Genomic DNA, 19,662 nt, shown 5'->3' with positions numbered 1-19,662 from the left:
AAGTACCTAAAAAACAGTTATCCAGGGTTCAAGCTTCCATTTTGCGGTCAACTTCACTGAGTTCGAAAAAAAAACAATATAATAGCGTGCCTTTTATCATGCATGTGCTTGAGCTCAGAAATGTTTTTTTTTATCGATTTTTATCGATTGCGTTAATACCAAACCGTTTTTCATTCAATACATCAAGCTCAAAAGGGAATTTTTGCCTGTGAATTTGGCAGCAGATACATAGTTGACACTAACGCACGGGATGGAAATTTGGCCACTAGTTTTTTTGAGCCAACCTCATTCCAAAATTTTAAATGAACCTCAAAAGCATTCTGGAAAAACTGGAAGGATATTCTGGAAAGTATATTTTTTATGAAACTGGCTGAAAATTTAACCACTAGGAGTTCAGAAAAATCTCGTTCAGATTGTTTTTTTTGCGAAAAAACTATTTTTTAAGTTCGGAAACTAACTGCGAGCTATTTTTTGTGAATAAAGTATTGTATTTTTTTTCTGTAATTTGTTTGGACTAAAGCAATCAAAGTGAAACTGTAGCTGATTTAACTAGTTTTATTAACAAACATGTTTTGAGTCTAAGTTTTTATAATTTCATTGTTGATTTACAATCGAGGATGCTCCAAAAGCGTTTTTGCATTTTTCTTTCAAATCGGTCCAGTAAAAATGATCAATGAGTAAATTTTGCCAACTTCAAATACATAGAGAGTTCTACAAAAAAAATCGGTGCATACACAAAACAGTCCCATACAAAACAGTCCCAAAAATCATGTAATAGAGGAAAAAACAGTCCAATACGAAACTGTCCGGTTTAAGGTCGCAGGTGTGCGCGCTTTGCGGCGATAACCCGCTCTAAATTTCGTATTAAGTCCTACCCTCTGTTGGCAAGCTCGCAACACGTTGGCGCGACTGCCGCGGTCACTATTTTGTTCATTACGCTTGTTGAGCAAAGGGCAATTTTCGGCCTGCCGGCTTGTTAAAACAATTATTAATTGGGACTGTTTTTCGAACTGTTTTGTATCGGACTGTTTTTTTTTCGTTCATTTTCATATTTTTCCGGACTGTTTTGTATTGGACTGTTTTGTATTGGACTGTTTTGTACAGACACGAAAAAATCATTCTTAAATGAAAACGGTTGTCACTTTTCTGTTTTCCAACTAGGTTTTCATTTAATCAGTCGAAAAATTTTTACGGAACTTTCCCACTCTTAAAATAAAAACGCTTGCGATTTGCAAGCTTTATCAAATTGGAATATAGACTTTTCTACTGATGGTTTTTCGACTTCATGGTTGTCGACTTAAGCTATGTCGGTGGTTTCCAAACAACTAAGCCATAGTGGATTTAACGGTTCCCAAGCTTATCACCCCATGTTTTGTAACCCCTTTTTTTTAATCCCCTCTCATATAATCCCGAAATTAGATAACCCCACTACAATTTAACCCTTTTTAATACCCTTTTAATACCGAAGTGAAACTTACTTGAAAGGGATTAGGGATTCGGAACCATATCGTCGGTAAACATCAAAGCTTTAATTGCTAAAAATTTCGCAAACCAAAATGAATTAACATGCAAGCTACTAAATGCGTTTTAGACTTGAACAGAAATGACCTTGCCGATAGTCTAGACTTTGATATGAACTTGAAAACGAATCCGACCGACATGATTCAAATCAGTTACCAAAATTGATTAGATTTTTCGAAAACTGAACTTGATCTTGAAACAATTCTCGCTAATAAAAGGTTAATTGGCTGAAATTAAATGAAATGTGGAATGAGAACCGGTTGTGACCCAAAAATTGATCCAAGCGGATTATTTTAAATTGAAATACCGATCGTTTTAAGTAAAACTTTTCTATTTTTTCGAATCATCTAAACTTTGTCAACTTTTTTTGAATTGTTGCCATACAATGCAAGGTCTAAAAAGTTTGCCAGCCCCTAGACCCAAACTAGCGTCCCATCCAAAAGAGCGATTGTTCCGGGATTAAATAGCTAGAGACAGCGTTTTTCAAATTTGAGTCAAGTCAATGCGTTTTTTTTACGCCTCCGGGAGGCTGCAAGGAGACGTCTTTTCTCAAAAAAGTTGACAAACAAAGTTTTAAAATGAAAATATATACAAAGAACAAAAGAGCAAACGTTTAAATCAAGTTCGCCATAGCGCGAAAGAAACGCAAATCCGTTTCTTCTTCGTAAACATGAATAATATTCTGCACTTTTTTGTTGAGCACGCGGTATTTTTTCTTTTTTGTAAATTGGTGCCCACTCGAGGCGTTATCGAAATTAAATTTTTGGACGGATGCGTCTTTTTGCAAATTTGCAATCGTTTTCCATATGCTGGGATGCGATCCACTGAAGTATTACTTTTTGTCATAATGCCAGCCCTCTACACCATTTGTTGTTCTGGCCAAACCCGATGATGCCGCATCCCTTTGATTCCATAATGAAGGGGGAATAGGACTTCTCGATTCGGGACGAGACTTTTCATGTAGTTAGATCCAAAATAAAGGCAAAGCTCGTCATTTTTTGCTATTTTTCTGACTCTTTTATGGTTCGATTGCAAACTTAAAGAGTGGGACACCGGATTTTATGTAGGCAAGATAGCACAAAAATCTCGACACTACAAAGACAGCTGTTATAAAACTTTGAAATGATTAAAACATCTTATTTTAGTAACGGGTTTTATATAGTTTCTGAGTAGATTCTTCTAAAGGATTTTATATGGTGTCCTACAATTTAATGACATACAATTTAACACCGTACATTTTAAAACTTAGTCATTTCACTACTAAACAATTTAAATGGACAACAATATTTTCCTATTTTCCAGTTTAACACAGTACATTTTAACACCTAGTCTCGCCAAATGGTGCAAAACTTCGACCCCTATAAACACTTGTTTCTTAGTCATCGTCTACTTTTCCCGACTTCCCAAGAAACTAGTTGAATATTTGTGCTATATGCTTGCATTAATTTCTGTCTGATCACTTGCTGTTTTTTAAGAAAAATTGGGTATTTTTGGCTGATTTTATAAAAGTCTATTAAATTACTATGTCGTGAGTGAAACTCACGAAAAAAAAATTATCAGCGGTTGCCATTCGTCAAGTTTATAAATAGTAAATGTGGCAAATTTGCTGGGTTTGATTTAAATTTTAGATTTAAGTTTTATTTTCAGCGGAAATTAGTTTTTCCTTAACGAATTGAAAAACATGGATAGCCACTTCTATTATAATGTTCAGTAATTTTAATTGACCATTTATAAACAGAAATTGATTGAGGCAATCTGTATCCCACTTATTCCCAGTTAGAAGGGAACTACATCACTTGATGATGGCGAAATATGAAGAAAAAGTTAATCTTAGTAAACTTTAACAAATTTTATAATTTATAACTGTCATCATCTACCTTTGTTTTTTATTTTTTTTCTGAAGCAAGTTAAAAGGAAATGGGAAAATTGAAATTTTCAAGTACCTAAAAAACAGTTATCCAGGGTTCAAGCTTCCATTTTGCGGTCAACTTCACTGAGTTCGAAAAAAAAACAATATAATAGCGTGCCTTTTATCATGCATGTGCTTGAGCTCAGAAATGTTTTTTTATCGATTTTTATCGATTGCGTTAATACCAAACCGTTTTTCATTCAATACATCAAGCTCAAAAGGGAATTTTTGCCTGTGAATTTGGCAGCAGATACATAGTTGACACTAACGCACGGGATGGAAATTTGGCCACTAGTTTTTTTGAGCCAACCTCATTCCAAAATTTTAAATGAACCTCAAAAGCATTCTGGAAAAACTGGAAGGATATTCTGGAAAGTATATTTTTTATGAAACTGGCTGAAAATTTAACCACTAGGAGTTCAGAAAAATCTCGTTCAGATTGTTTTTTTTGCAAAAAAACTATTTTTTAAGTTCGGAAACTAACTGCGAGCTATTTTTTGTGAATAAAGTATTGTATTTTTTTTCTGTAATTTGTTTGGACTAAAGCAATCAAAGTGAAACTGTAGCTGATTTAACTACTTTTATTAACAAACATGTTTTGAGTCTAAGTTTTTATAATTTCATTGTTGATTTACAATCGAGGATGCTCCAAAAGCGTTTTTGCATTTTTCTTTCAAATCGGTCCAGTAAAAATGATCAATGAGTAAATTTTGCCAACTTCAAATACATAGAGAGTTCTACAAAAAAAATCGGTGCATACACAAAACAATCCCATACAAAACAGTCCCAAAAATCATGTAATAGAGGAAAAAACAGTCCAATACAAAACTGTCCGGTTTAAGGTCGCAGGTGTGCGCGCTTTGCGGCGATAACCCGCTCTAAATTTCGTATTAAGTCCTACCCTCTGTTGGCAAGCTCGCAACACGTTGGCGCGACTGCCGCGGTCACTATTTTGTTCATTACGCTTGTTGAGCAAAGGGCAATTTTCGGCCTGCCGGCTTGTTAAAACAATTATTAATTGGGACTGTTTTTCGAACTGTTTTGTATCGGACTGTTTTTTTTTCGTTCATTTTCATATTTTTCCGGACTGTTTTGTATTGGACTGTTTTGTATGGGACTGTTTTGTACAGAAAAGAAAAAATCACTCTTAAATGAAAACGGTTGTCACTTTTCTGTTTTCCAACTAGGTTTTCATTTAATCAGTCGAAAAATTTTTAAGGAACTTTCTCACTCTTAAAATAAAAACGCTTGCGATTTGCAAGCTTTATCAAATTGGAATATAGACTTTTCTACTGATGGTTTTTCGACTTCATGGTTGTCGACTTAAGCTATGTCGGTGGTTTCCAAACAACTAAGCCATAGCGGATTTAACGGTTCCCAAGCTTATCACCCCATGTTTTGTAACCCCTTTTTTTTAATCCCCTCTCATATAATCCCGAAATTAGATAACCCCACTACAATTTAACCCTTTTTAATACCCTTTTAATACCGAAGTGAAACTTACTTGAAAGGGATTAGGGATTCGGAACCATATCGTCGGTAAACATCAAAGCTTTAATTGCTAAAAATTTCGCAAACCAAAATGAATTAACATGCAAGCTACTAAATGCGTTTTAGACTTGAACAGAAATGACCTTGCCGATAGTCTAGACTTTGATATGAACTTGAAAACGAATCCGACCGACATGATTGAAATCAGTTACCAAAACTGATTAGATTTTTCGAAAACTGAACTTGATCTTGAAACAATTCTCGCTAATAAAAGGTTAATTGGCTGAAATTAAATGAAATGTGGAATGAGAACCGGTTGTGACCCAAAAATTGATCCAAGCGGATTATTTTAAATTGAAATACCGATCATTTTAAGTAAAACTTTTCTATTTTTTCGAATCATCTAAGCTTTGTCAACTTTTTTTGAATTGTTGGCATACAATGCAAGGTCTAAAAAGTTTGCCAGCCCCTAGACCCAAACTAGCGTCCCATCCAAAAGAGCGATTGTTCCGGGATTAAATAGCTAGAGACAGCGTTTTTCAAATTTGAGTCAAGTCAATGCGTTTTTTTTACGCCTCCGGGAGGCTGCAAGGAGACGTCTTTTCTCAAAAAAGTTGACAAACAAAGTTTTAAAATGAAAATATATACAAAGAACAAAAGAGCAAACAATTAAATCAAGTTCGCCATAGCGCGAAAGAAACGCAAATCCGTTTCTTCTTCGTAAACATGAATAATATTCTGCACTTTTTTGTTGAGCACGCGGTATTTTTTCTTTTTTGTAAATTGGTGCCCACTCGAGGCGTTATCGAAATTAAATTTTTGGACGGATGCGTCTTTTTGCAAATTTGCAATCGTTTTCCATATGCTGGGATGCGATCCACTGAAGTATTACTTTTTGTCATAATGCCAGCCCTCTACACCATTTGTTGTTCTGGCCAAACCCGATGATGCCGCATCCCTTTGATTCCATAATGAAGGGGGAATAGGACTTCTCGATTCGGGACGAGACTTTTCATGTAGTTAGATCCAAAATAAAGGCAAAGCTCGTCATTTTTTGCTATTTTTCCGACTTTTTTATGGTTTGATTGCAAACTTAAAGAGTGGGACACCGGATTTTATGTAGGCAAGATAGCACAAAAATCTCGACACTACAAAGACAGCTGTTATAAAAATTTGAAATGATTAAAACATCTTATTTTAGTAACGGGTTTTATATAGTTTCTGAGTAGATTCTTCTAAAGGGTTTTATATGGTGTCCTACAATTTAATGACATACAATTTAACACCGTACATTTTAAAACTTAGTCATTTCACTACTAAACAATTTAAATGGACAACAATATAACTCCTATTTTCCAGTTTAACACAGTACATTTTAACACCTAGTCATTTCACTATTAAAACTAATGCTTTATGAATTCCTTATTTTAACTCTTATCACACCAAAGTTAATCCTGCAATTAACACACGCACCATAATGAAAAACTTGGTTTATCTTAGTTATACATGCTAAAAGGAGGCTTCCCAATTTACTTAAGACTCTTATCTACAGGTTTGTAATTTATTTTCAATTAGACTTTTCGCTAAACTTTTTTGATTACTAAAAAAGCTGCTTGTGCTAAGTCAAAACAATTTGCCGTAAAAATTCTGAAAAAAATTAAATTTTGACAGTCACTTTATACTTTACTCAAGTGATAAACAAACGCAAACACAATAAATACATTATGATTGAGTCTTCTTTCGAGTTCACAGTTTCATCTAAAAACACGCCAATTCTTATAGCATCCGGCCATGAATTTTATTTCAAGCGATAAATAAGTTTACAGAAAACTGGATTTGCTCAAAATATCAAACACATAAATGTCGAGCAACTGCCATTACTGAAAATAACGAATTAATCGAGACGCGTGGAGAGCATAACCACGACATTTCAGCGGGAAAATTGGAGGCCCGAAATGTCATAAAGCATATAAAAGATCTCAGCGAGAGATTTACCCCAACTGTTGCAGTTGCCAGTGCGGTTTTGCCAATTACCAACGATTTGGCTACTCAGTTTGCTCTCCCAAGTAAAGACAAACTGATACGAACGGCTGCTCGCACTCGTGAGCAGCTAGATGTAAATATGCCGCCCATCCCCGTTGCGCAAAATTTCGAGATCCCTGAAATTTTTGAAAATTTTATCCGGTATGACAGTGGATCAAATGATCATGAGCGAATCATTCTGTGCGGCGACCCCGAAATGCTGAGAGTTCTTGAGAAGTCATCTTTCTGGTTAGCCGATGGAACTTTCAAAATTACCCCAAAAATGTTCTATCAGCTTTATTCAATTCATGTTAGTGTATCTGGCATTGCGCCAGCTTGCATTTACGCCTTCCTCCCTAACAAAACCGAAAAAACCTACAATCGCTTCCTGCAGGCGTTAATTGATTTAGCACCCAACTGCCGGCCTGAAAAAATTTTGTTAGATTTTGAGCGAGCTGCTCTTCAGTCCTTCCAAAAAACATTCTCCGAAGCACATTTATCGGGTTGTTTTTTTCATCTCTCCCAGAGTTACATGAGAAAAATTAATGAATTGGGCCTGAAAGTGACCTACGAAACAAATCGCGATTTAGCCCTGGCTTTAAAAATGCTGCCATCCCTTGCATTTGAAAAAAAAGGAAAGATCAGCGATTCCTGTGACATGGTTGTTCAAGAAATTCAAAATGTATGCGACAGAAATTGCTTAGAACCCGAGAAAATAGAGAAAATTGACGAGTTGTGTCTGTACTTTGGCTCTTCTTTTATAAAAAGTTTGGTGCCAAACCGTGAAGTTTCATTCCCACCCTCCCTTTGGAACCAGCTAGATGCGGCCGTGATGGGGATTGCTCGAACAACAAATGCTGTCGAGGGATGGCATTTCAGGATTCAATCATATTTCAGCGGAGCCCACCCAAACACGTGGAAAGTAGTGGTTGGCCTGCAAAAAGACGCTTCCGTACAAAAACTCAATTTTTTTGATGCATCGAGTGGCCATAAATTCACAAAAAAGAAAAAATATCGAGTATTAAATGAAAGAGTACAAAACATAATGTCCGTATACGAAGATAAAACTGATCTGTACTTTTTCAGAGCGTTATCTAGTTTGTGCTAAACCATTGTAAATTTTATTTCTTTTTTATTTATCTTTCGTATTATTAAATTTCAAATTTTAATCCTACTGAAATTTATGTCAGCTTTTTTTGAAAAGACGTTTCCTTGCAGACTCCTGGAAACGTAACTAAACGCAAGAACATGACTCGTGCCTTAGCAATTTACTCCCAGGACAATCGCCCTTATTTTTGGGATGCTAGGTTAGGACTACAGGCAGGCAAACCCTTTAGTTTTGCTTTTATCTGCCAACAGTTCAAAAAACGCTGACCAATCGATCAGGTCATAAGTTTAAGTTCGAAACTGATTCTAAAAATAATGTTTTTAAGGCTTTTGGCATTGGTTAAACCTTTTTTTAATTTCTATACTGGCTGAAAATGTCTAGAAAATCAGGCCATATTAGTTAAAGGACGTCTATTTATTTGCGGGCTTTTGAAGTTCATTGATCTATTGCTTGTTTTTGGTTCATTTTGGAATGATTCATTGAAAATATTGGCAAGGCCATTTCATTTTGGTTTGAAACGTTTCATTGAAATCATTTGCAAGGTCATTTCTATTCAAAACTTACGCGAATTAAGTAGCGCAAATTTGTCTGGCTTTAAATGGCAAAAATTTCTCTCGTTTAATTCTTTGATGGTTACCGAAATCCCCTTTGAAGTAAGTTTTCTTTTCATTTTGGATTAAAACGGTGTTAAGTCATAGAAATTGTTTCAAAATGTAGGCGATGTCATATTGCTAAGGCAACAAAAAGTAGGGAGTGAAATTGTAGGGTGTTAAGTTGTTTAGAGTTAAAAAGGGGGGAACAATCTTGAAACAATTCCCGCTAATAAAAGGTTAATTGGTTGAAATTAAATGAAATGAGGAATGAGAACTGGTTGTGACCCAAAAGTTGATCCAAGCGGATTATTTTAAATTGAAATACCGATCATAAGTAAAACTTATCTATTTTTTCGAATCATCTAAGCTTTGTCAACTTTTTTTGAATTGTTGGCATACAACACAAAGTCTAAAAAGTATGCCAACCCCTAGTCCCAACCTAGCGTCCCATCCAAAAGAGCGATTGTTCCGGGATTAAATAGCTAGAGACAGCGTTTTTCAAATTTGAGTCAAGTCAATGCGTTTTTTTACGTCTCCGGGAGGCTGCAAGGAGACGTCTTTTCTCAAAAAAATTGACAAACAAAGTTTTAAAATGAAAATATATACAAAGAACAAAAGAGCAAACGTTTAAATCAAGTTCGCCATAGCGCGAAAGAAACGCAAATCCGTTTCTTCTTCGTAAACATGAATAATATTCTGCACTTTTTTGTTGAGCACGCGGTATTTTTTCTTTTTTGTAAATTGGTGCCCACTCGAGGCGTTATCGAAATTAAATTTTTGGACGGATGCGTCTTTTTGCAAATTTGCAATCGTTTTCCATATGCTGGGATGCGATCCACTGAAGTATTACTTTTTGTCATAATGCCAGCCCTCTACACCATTTGTTGTTCTGGCCAAACCCGATGATGCCGCATCCCTTTGATTCCATAATGAAGGGGGAATAGGACTTCTCGATTCGGGACGAGACTTTTCATGTAGTTAGATCCAAAATAAAGGCAAAGCTCGTCATTTTTTGCTATTTTTCCGACTCTTTTATGGTTTGATTGCAAACTTAAAGAGTGGGACACCGGATTTTATGTAGGCAAGATAGCACAAAAATCTCGACACTACAAAGACAGCTGTTATAAAAATTTGAAATGATTAAAACATCTTATTTTAGTAACGGGTTTTATATAGTTTCTGAGTAGATTCTTCTAAAGGGTTTTATATATCTTAAAAAATTAAATTCTGACTTCAATTTTGCTGCTCTGCTATTATATCGCTTCCTAAGTGTTTTTAGTCTAGCATATAATTCATATAATCTCGCACCGGAGATTTATGCAGAAGTATGTATCTCAAATATTTTATCTTGAATTAATTTTTAGTTTTTGAAAAATTTTTCAAAATATGCGAACGTTTTCGTTTTTTCAAAGAAATATCAGAAATATCTTAGACTTCGATTTCTTGCTTATCTTTTATCAGAATTTGGGTATCTTTTATCAGATATCCAATTAGAATGTTAAGATTCTCTCAAGTTTTGAATTCCACCATAGCCCGGTTGTTTATATAAGGAAGATTTAAAAAACTGTTGATGGCGGGGGGAGAGGGTCTGCTGGGGGAGAGAGTGGTCGGTTAAGGGGGAGGGGAGATTGTACGTTCCTTGTATTATACTTGAACCGGGGAGAATAGTCATGTTGGTGGCTAGGAGGGGGTTGGGGTAATGGGGGTTGCGAGGGGCGGGGGGGGGGGGGGGTTGTTGTTGGTTGGTGAATTGCTCACGTGATCACATTTCCTTTCTCATTTCTTGTGAAGTCATCTAATCTTATCTTAACCGACAAAATCAGTTAACAATGACAATGGTTCACAATCGCATGTTTACACGCCGTCAGCTTCAAACTATTTCAGGCCCCATTAAGCAAATGCTAATTTAAGTTTACCCGATTACCATTCAAAGGTCGGCTAATTAGGTCAGCAAAGCAATCGGCCAAACACGCAAACACAGCGACAGCCCCTTCGAGCACCGATATCGAGAATTAGAACAAAAACCGAAATCCAGAATTAGCAGAAAGTTTAATTGTTCCGACCATTTGAAACTTTGTATTCGAGCGGATTTTTGTATTCAGGTGTTTTATTTTTTGTTTGTTTTTGTTTTTGTGATTCGAACGACATTTAAAACTTTTAATTTTTTTTTCACAGTGTCGAGAAAAGCAGGCTTGAAATTTTTGATTTTCGGCCTAATTTCGAACTAATACGGTGAGCGTGTAGGCTTACATAGCTTATTTAAGCTTACTTTAAGCCGTGAAAACTTAGTTGTACTCAAATTAAAGCAGTTTTTGGAGTTTTTCATTATGTAAGCAAAGATATAAAACTCCAAGAATTTGTGCAATAAATTTTGAATTTATTTTAATAAATTTTGATTTTAATTATTTTAATTTTTTTTAACATTTTTTTTTCGTTTTTCTAGTCAATTTTCGTCAAAAACTTTTCCGAATGGCATTTTTACTATGTTTTTTGAATGGCATTTTTTACTATGACTGTCAAGTACGCTTAAGTTCTTTTTTCGTTCGGATTTTTTTATCGCACTATGCGGAAAAAACGACCCTCAATTGAAAAATACTTTTTTAAAAATTTTTCTTAGACTGCGGTCGCCACATTCTGTGCAACTTGCACAATAACCGGCTATCTTTTTGTTCCGACTTTCGGTACGAAAGTAACGGAAAATTTGTGCTCGAGGTGGGTTTTTTTTTCTTCAGACAAATTTCGACTTTTTAACTAGCCATTTTTGACGGTTTTTTTTATATCATTCAAAAGAGGTATTGTTGTCCTGAGCTTAAATTTGAAAAGATATTTTACCTGTGATCATTTTTGTTAAAGTTACAGGGGTTTAAAGATTGCCATTTTGCCAATTTGGGACAATTAACGCGCGATATATTTCGCGCTATTAACACGTAAGCGGAGAGTTAATCCGTCTTAGAAATCGTTCCAAATTGGTTAAAAGAAGCTTATGTGCCATAATTGGTTTGTTACAAGGAGCGAAATCTGTCCTTTTGTACTTTTGTATGGCGTGTGGGGGTATGATTTTCATAAAAAATTTCAAATTTTAGAAAAAAAAATTGATTATTTTTTTTCATTGAATTTGTTAATGTTTTTACTGCTCCATAGACTTTAAAAGGCAGTCGGAACATTCAGGGCTTCGCCCTGATACGAGCAGTCTTGTTAATTTTTGCGTTCTTTAATCTAGGCAAATATTTCACAAAATGTACATACAATAAATACAATTCAGCAGAAAATGATAAAACTTGAGCAGCGATTGTGTTGAAGGCCAGAAACTGCTCTAACATGCTTTAGCAAATGAGATCTTGTTAACTATCCCCCCCCCTCTATTGCAATGGGGGGGGGGGGGGGGGGTGGGGGCAATAGTTAACAAGGTACAAAAGTACAAAATTCGTATATGCTTAACTGTTCAATTCTTTCTTTTTAAGGGGAGGGGGTAGTTAACAAGATTCAGCAAATGTTGTCTTTTTTGATGATAATTTTTGTTGCAAATGGGATAAGGTTAAACTTGCGATTTAAGGTCACTCGTAGACATTGGTCACCATATCTTCTTCTACTTGAAAAAATTAGTTCAGACTTCAAAAATCTGAAATTAAAGATTACTTTTAAGAAATTCTATTGAACAAGCAGCTTTTTTTGTTCAAAATTACTGTTTCAAAAGTTAATAGCTTTTTGCATGCTTTTGGAGAAAATAGAAGAAAACTCAATTTACTGTCTCTTGTTTTTCGGATAATTTGGCCGGCTGCACCCCCTCTTAATCTGAGCAGGCTTGTGTTGGCGGCAAATGTTTTACGACCTGGTTTCATTTATCACCCATTTATTACCTGAGTCGCTTTGATTTGGTATTTTGAATTTAGTCTTTTATTGGTGCGCGTAAACTTCAAAGTGCTCCTATGCCGCCAGCTCAATTGATAAAAACATGTTCTCTTATACGAATTACATCAAAGACTACATTTCTTTCTGCTCAGATTGTTATTTTGTTTGCTCAGTATTCCAATCTTTTATTCGTTGCTTTTCTTGTATGAAACTAAAACATTAACATTACTTAACTACAGTTTAGCTGAATTAGTTTGCCAAATCGAACTTATAAACTCCGTTTTATTTCAATATTTTGTGTCAGTTGAAATAGAATTGAAAATAGACAAAAACAGAACTAATTTCGACATTTTTTGTAGTACTTCAGATGTTTGACGAAAAGACTTGGTGAGTTTGAAATCTTCTGAAACTTTGTTTTGATTAAAAGAAGAGGCTCGCTTTGCTGCACTGACTGATGGAAGATGGAAGCCTGCCTTTGCTGAGAATTATCAATTTTTGAATTTTCTGATGCATGCTTGATCATTTTTTTTATGGGATAGCCAAAAGTTTTGATTTTCTAATACTACAATGGCTATCTTGTCGCAATACAGTCTGTCGCTACTTGCCAATGCCGCGTTCCCGATATTACTTTAAAAGTTTTTTAGCCACTTTTCAACAAATTTTCGTCTAACAGCACTAGTTTTTTTCGTCTATCCGAGTATTCGGATTTGGGACATGCCACCGAATGATGAACTACATAATCTTATAGATGTTCTTACCGTAACTATGGTCTTTAATTCCGCGCTATGTTTCCATACGCTTATTCAGGTGGTGGTGAAACACGAAGCTGCATTCCCAGATAGCTAAAGAAGAAATTTGCTCCCCGGTAGCCGAAGTTGATCGAAATTTACAGCTTGGCTGGGCCTGGTCAATACTTGATAAGAGATCATTGCTTATGACTTTTCATTTGATGCTTAGTTTTCGGCTATCCAGGAACGTAAAAACTTTTCGAGAATCCAAAAAGGCTGCTCTAGGTACACACCATTGAAGTTTTGTTATTCAAAAGTTCTAAAATCAAATCAATAAATGAAAATGACTCAAATAATTTTTTTCTAATTACGAAAATGAAATCACGAGGTTTTTCTTTTCCTTTCATTTTTGTAAAACTGTTAATTGAATCAAGGGTTTATTCACGCAGTTAGTTACTAAAAAATCCAGCCTTCATCCCCCTTAAATAAAAAAAGGAAAGACATTACAGTTGATCCTTCAAACTATTTTTAAGCACTTTGATAATGCATCGAAGCTTTGCATGGTGAACTGCTGTGAACACTTTACACATAGGTTTATTAATAACTTACATAGTAACATCACGTATTTAGCAACAAGACTGCTCGTATATCAGGGCAAAGCAGTCAAGTCAGAGTTCGACGGAAAATCCATAAAGGAGAGGGCGCTATAGTCGAGCTCAGAGTCGAAACATAAAGTCCAGTCGGTCGAAACATAAAGTCGAACACAAAGTCGAAACATAAAGTCCAGTCGGTCGAAACATAAAGTCGAACACAAAGTCGAAACATAAAGTCGAACACAAAGTCGAAACATAAAGTCCAGTCGGTCGAAACATAAAGTCGAACACAAAGTCGAAACATAAAGTCGAACACAAAGTCGAAACATAAAGTCGAGTTGGTCGAAGCATAAAAGCGAACTCAGATAGAAACATAAAGTCGAACTCAAATTCGAAACAAAGTCAAGTCGGTCGAAGCAAAGTCGAACACAAGCAAAATTTTACCAAGAATTTGATTTTATCAGATTTTTTGCATGCAAAACTGTAAAACAGTAGCACTTAGCAAAATAATTCAGTATAAATGTAATTTTAAAGTGCAGTTAGCTTGAACAGCATATTTGCTGGTCATATACAGGACCGCCACGAGAAACGTTTTTCCTCGGTCAGACACAGTCGAAATGTTTTTTCTAGGTCAAAATTCTTCTCGGTCGAAAAATTTTCGAAGTGGAACTCGGTCGAAACTTTTTCCTCGGTCGAACTTGGCCTAAATGTTTTTCCACGGTCGAACTTGGTCGAAATGTTCTTTCTCGGTCGAACAAATTCGAAACATAGACAGCGTGGGTCGAGTCGGTCGAAACATACCAAGCCTGGTTCGAGACGGTCGAAACATACTATTTTTTGGTCGAGTCGGTCGAAACATAAATCGCAAACCTCGACCCGGGTTAATTCACATCGAATAATTTTTGGGAAAAGAAAATATCGAAAACCTATAAATTTTGGACAATATCAAAGTGTGAAATTTTGAGTCGTACGAAATTAATACGACCAATTACCTAGACTCAATTCAATGTGAAACGATTTTGTTGTGCGGGATAATTCGCGTTATGCTCTCAGCTTTACGAACAAACTCTTCAAAGCGGGCATAATTTGGTCCAGAAAATGGCAAATTTGGCAAGTTTCAATTCCCTAGAATTTTACAAAAAATAATCGGAGGTGAATTATCTTTTTAAATTTGAACTCAAGAAATCGATATCTTCAATTGGGTATAAAGCAATTTTGTTGAAAACTATAATTTCGAGCAGTGAAAACTGACTGAATAGAAAAACCACACCGAACATAAATATTCTGTTTTCTTCGCAACTCGGAACAAAAATAACATATAAAGCAAAGCTCTAAAGTTGGGCACGAAAACGGGATGGAAAAGAGCCAAAAAAAGGGTACAAGTACGATCGTTGGGTCCTGAAAAGAGCAATTATGAAAGAGGGGTTCCACGTAGAACTTTGGTGGAAAATATTCTTTGGTTGAATTTGGTTGAAACGTCGAATACAGTCGTAAATTGTTCATTTGGTTCGAGACTGTCGAAACTCATCGAGCGTAGTTTCAAGGTGATTCATAAAAATAAAAAACATGCTGCTTTTTGGTCGAGTCAGTCGAAATATAAGTAGCAAAAACCTCGACCCGGGCTTGGCATACATCGATTGCTTGCTCAGCTGCGCTTAGATTCGGCACCTGAATCTAATAGTATAGTGCTCTTGTATCATTATTTGGCAACTTTATGTCAGATAGAACCTAAGTTCTCAGCTAACTGACAACAAAAAAAAATGACTGATGAAGCTACAGTTTTAGACCAAAATTTTGTACCACTTGAGAGATATCGATACCCTGGGTACAAAATAAAAAACCGGATCACTCTTTTTTGTAAAGCTACGGGGCTTTTAAACGCCAAATTAAACCGGGGCGCAGCAATAAATATGTGATAATGTTAATATGCAATAGTTGCTTTAAATAAGCATTATATCGGACAAAAATAATTTAGCTTAAGCTTTCATTTGCTTATAAAAATCACTTGATTTGTTAAAGTAATTTAAAAAAGTTTTGTCGTATAATATAAATATTTGATGAATTGCACGCTTCCAAAATCCCAACATTGCGTAAAAAAATTTTGAAAAACGTACGAGTATTTGCACTATTTGATTTGGGGATGCTAATCGATACACTTGCTTTTAAGCCGGTCCATAAATTGGGAATTTTACTGCACGAGTTCATGCGTGTTTGGTATCTGTAATGTAAGCCGTACACACGGCGAATTGCTCTCAGCTTGAACAATCAATGTATGTTAGTACAGGGTGTAGCGACTTGCATGCGTGCTGCTTAGTATGCGCAATCAAAATAGCTACTGACTATGTTGCGGCACGCATCAGTTTTAGTTGCAAATTTGACAAAACAAACTCAATTGCAATTGCGCTAATAGCCGCATGTTAAGCGTCGCGCATGCAAGTAGGCCGGTTCCCTTCAGTACGAGACAATTCATTTTGTCCTATCGGTGGGTATTCACAATTACCAACCTAACAAAACAGTCCCATTTGTACCAAAATAAACATTCAATCGAGTTAGTACCAAAAAAACTCAATTGATAAAGACTACAAAACCGAATATTTTAGGCTTTTGTGTTAAAGTCACATGCGGGCGCGCTATGCGCGCGTCGCCGCTTCGCAAGGATAATCAGCTTGAATTTTCGATTGAGCGTGATAGAGGGATCACATATTGAGTTCTACCGTCTATTGGCAAGCTCGCAACATTTTGATCAGTAGTTAATTAATTTGTTAATTCGTCCTATTAGAATTCAACTAATCAGAAATCGAGTTGAATGATTTTGGTACAAATGGAACCGATTTTTTCGTTTTTTTTTACAAGTTAACTTTGGTATAAATGGGACTGCTTTGGGCAGTTTTAAATTAAAAACCTATAAATTTAACGAGAAACTGCTATCCATGAGCAGCAGTCTGTTTAAATAAAGGGAGACTTTAAAATTTTTTTACTGCAATATATTTCAAACTTTGCTCTGCTCTTTGGCTCAAGTGTGATAAAGCGTTTTTTATAAAAACCGAGCGTGATAGAGGGATCACATAACACACTATTTTCAACTGTCTAACCAAATACAGCTATTAAAACGTTTTCTCAGACGTAATTAACATGCCTCACTTGACATCATTGAAGCAATAAATTGAGACATTACGAGGCCAAAATGTGCACTGGATAGGCGCACAGTTTGGTGTCTGTAGGTCACTGGAATCCAGAGTCAAGCTCTTAAACATGTTCCAAAATGTAAGTGGATTCCATTTACAAAGTTTTCGAGGTTTTCGCATACAAATAGTTGTACGGTAACGTTTGTCGGCGCATTAGTTGTGTTGCAGGTTTCACAACTAGCGAAAATAACTAGTTGTTCAGGATTCCTCAAATATAAGTGGGTTCGGCATTTTTGTTTATAACAAAGACGTAACTAAATTATAAAAATTTAATTATATATGTTACTTGAATCCGCAATCAAAATTCAGTTTCCCCTTACATTTTGGAGATTCTGCTCACAGTTTGTGGATTCAGCTTACACTTGCGGGCTTAGCGACAGCGCAGTTTTACAATACATATATTGTGTTTTGTTTGTGGATTTCAGCAAAATAAGCAGCTTTTGGAGCTATTTTGAGCGATACAGTGTTTTAGCTGTTTTTTTTTCGTGAAATCCAAAACAGAACAGAGTATCAAAGAAAACTAGCAATGTTCTGGATTCCGCGACAAATCTGTTTTTGGCCGGTAGCGGAATCCGCTTACAATTTACAAATTTCAGAGTTTGGCCTCGTAATGGAAAATTCCTAGGCACTGCGTTTACATAAGGGTTCCTGTAATTTTCTTGGGACCCTTCCATTGCACTTATGGCCGTTCTTGATTCGCAAAATCAGCTTGAATAGTTTCTATTGCTCTTAAACTAAATTATTTTTTTTCTAAATTTGCCGATATAATTATTCATCAGCAATCATTTTTTGTTCTTTTTGTTCTGTAGCATCAAAAATTTTTGTTCAAAAAATTAAAACAATTTGGGGGCTTATGTAATAACGAACAGTTCAAACTTTTTAAATTATAATCTTCAAGTTACTCAAAAAATTTGCCAAAAATTTCCAGCTTTATTACACAAGCTTTTTCCTTACTTTGCTTAAAAGAAAACGCAAAGTTTGTTGAAAACCACGCTCAGTTTGAACTTTTGAAAGCTGTTTGATAAAGAAGTCTCTCAAGTTTTGGTGAACATGATAAAATCTTAGCTTAGACGTATATTTTAATGTTGTGCGAAACTGATGTAATTCTAACGCAAATGTTTTGAAAAGCTTACATATTACAGAAGCTTATTTGTAACTACAACATGAACCAAAAATCAAAAGCTTGTTGAGGTTATCCGTGTAAATTTTTTGCAATGATCAAGTCAACCTAAAATAAAGTTTGACTGACGCATTTCTTAAGATTTGGTTGCGTATTTTTTAACGAATCAGTGGAAATGAGCTCTCAAAAATTTCATAAAGTTTTCTTCTTAAACCAATTTCATCCATGGAACAAGTCTTACATTTTTGTCTTTTTGTATTTGTTTCAAGGCAGTTTGACCTCAATTGCCTCTATTCATAAATAATCTGATTGAATTAGTCTGTGTGAATCTTCTTCATACCGCGAAGGAAGAAATTTTTTGTTCCAACCACTGAAAGTGAGGAGGACTTCATATTTGGGTATGTTTTATTTTTTTTCTAATTTTTTAAACTATTTTTCGATTTCCACGCAAAATGAGGTGCCACAAGTATTCATCGGAATGGGTCGAGTGATATATCTTAGTGAAGCCCTTTCAGTCGAGATTCGAACGACATTTAAAAAATTTCAAAAGTATGTCCCAGCGTCGAGAAAAACTAAATCAAAATTTTTTAGTCTTAGTAAATTTCAAGCGAGTACAGCGATTATTTCCTGGCCATTAGATATGAAAATTAGCAATTTAGGCTAGAAGTTTTGGTTTTTAAAATTTGAGTTACTAAATCAAAGCCTTTATAGAGTATTGATTAAATCGGAATTTCACTATTTCGCAGTGTCACATATGTTTTCGCAGATTAAAAATCTCATTGTGAAATTTTTGCTTCGATGCGAAGAGTGAAAAGTTATTGTATGCTCGCGAAAGCTACGAGAGTTTTTTCATTGTTCGTCAAAAAAAATTGTAAGAAGATTTTATTAGAAGCCTAATCCGTTTTTTTTCACCCTACTGGTACAATTGGAGTTTGGGTTCATTAACTTCCAGTGTTTCAGCATAAAAAGAATCATAAATCTAATGTCCATGTCAGTTTATGTATGATATGGTAGTTTATCATTTTTCATGCATTTTTTGTATGGAAAGTTTTTTAAGCTGGGGCGTGTTTTAGTTTTTTCTTTCTTTCCAGGCAAAACTATGTAGCACAAATCGTTAGATGGCTTAAGTGATATTTCATATCGAAGCTTTTTCCGTTTTGATTCGACCCATGTTATAAAATCTATTTTTGGTCCAGAGAAAAATCTATTTGGAATCTTTAGTTTTTTGGATGATTTAAATTACTCTTTTCTTAGTAATGTTAAGCTTAGTAAAGACGATGAAAATTTTTTTTTCGAAATTTATCTTAAGCAAAAAAAATTTTGGTTGCAAAAATTTGTGATGTTTGCACAGCAAATGGATACTCCTGTTGAAACTGAGTACACTTTGACCAAATGTACAAAATTATTTTTGTTAAAAATTTCATAGATTTTTTGATTAGCACTTATTAAACAATTGTAATACAGTGCTGATTTAAATTATCCGTACAAAACAAACAAATGTTGAAAAGTTGCTTACCATGTTGAAAAAGTTCACCATATTAAT

The 19,662-nt window shown here is 35.2% G+C and overlaps 1 protein-coding gene across 5 annotated transcripts in view; it reads left to right on the top strand.

Annotated features, from left to right (window-relative positions):
* The window catches only part of LOC134852808 (frizzled-9-like), a 76,543-nt gene that overhangs the window by 39,169 nt on the left and 17,712 nt on the right, over positions 1–19,662 (top strand). Inside the window, exon 1 of one of the 5 annotated variants that reach the window (XM_063868600.1) lies at positions 12,620–12,880. The exons of the other annotated variants lie outside the window; for them this stretch is intronic. The gene's annotated coding sequence lies outside the window, so the exon portion shown is untranslated. Of the gene's footprint in view, positions 1–12,619; positions 12,881–19,662 lie in introns of those variants that run through there. 5 annotated transcript variants of the gene reach the window in all.

Source organism: Symsagittifera roscoffensis, chromosome 8 (genome assembly GCF_963678635.1).
Source record: "Symsagittifera roscoffensis chromosome 8, txSymRosc1.1, whole genome shotgun sequence".
In the NCBI taxonomy this organism is placed as follows: Eukaryota; Metazoa; Xenacoelomorpha; order Acoela; family Convolutidae; genus Symsagittifera; species Symsagittifera roscoffensis.
This window is presented reverse-complemented; position numbering and strand designations above follow the sequence as displayed.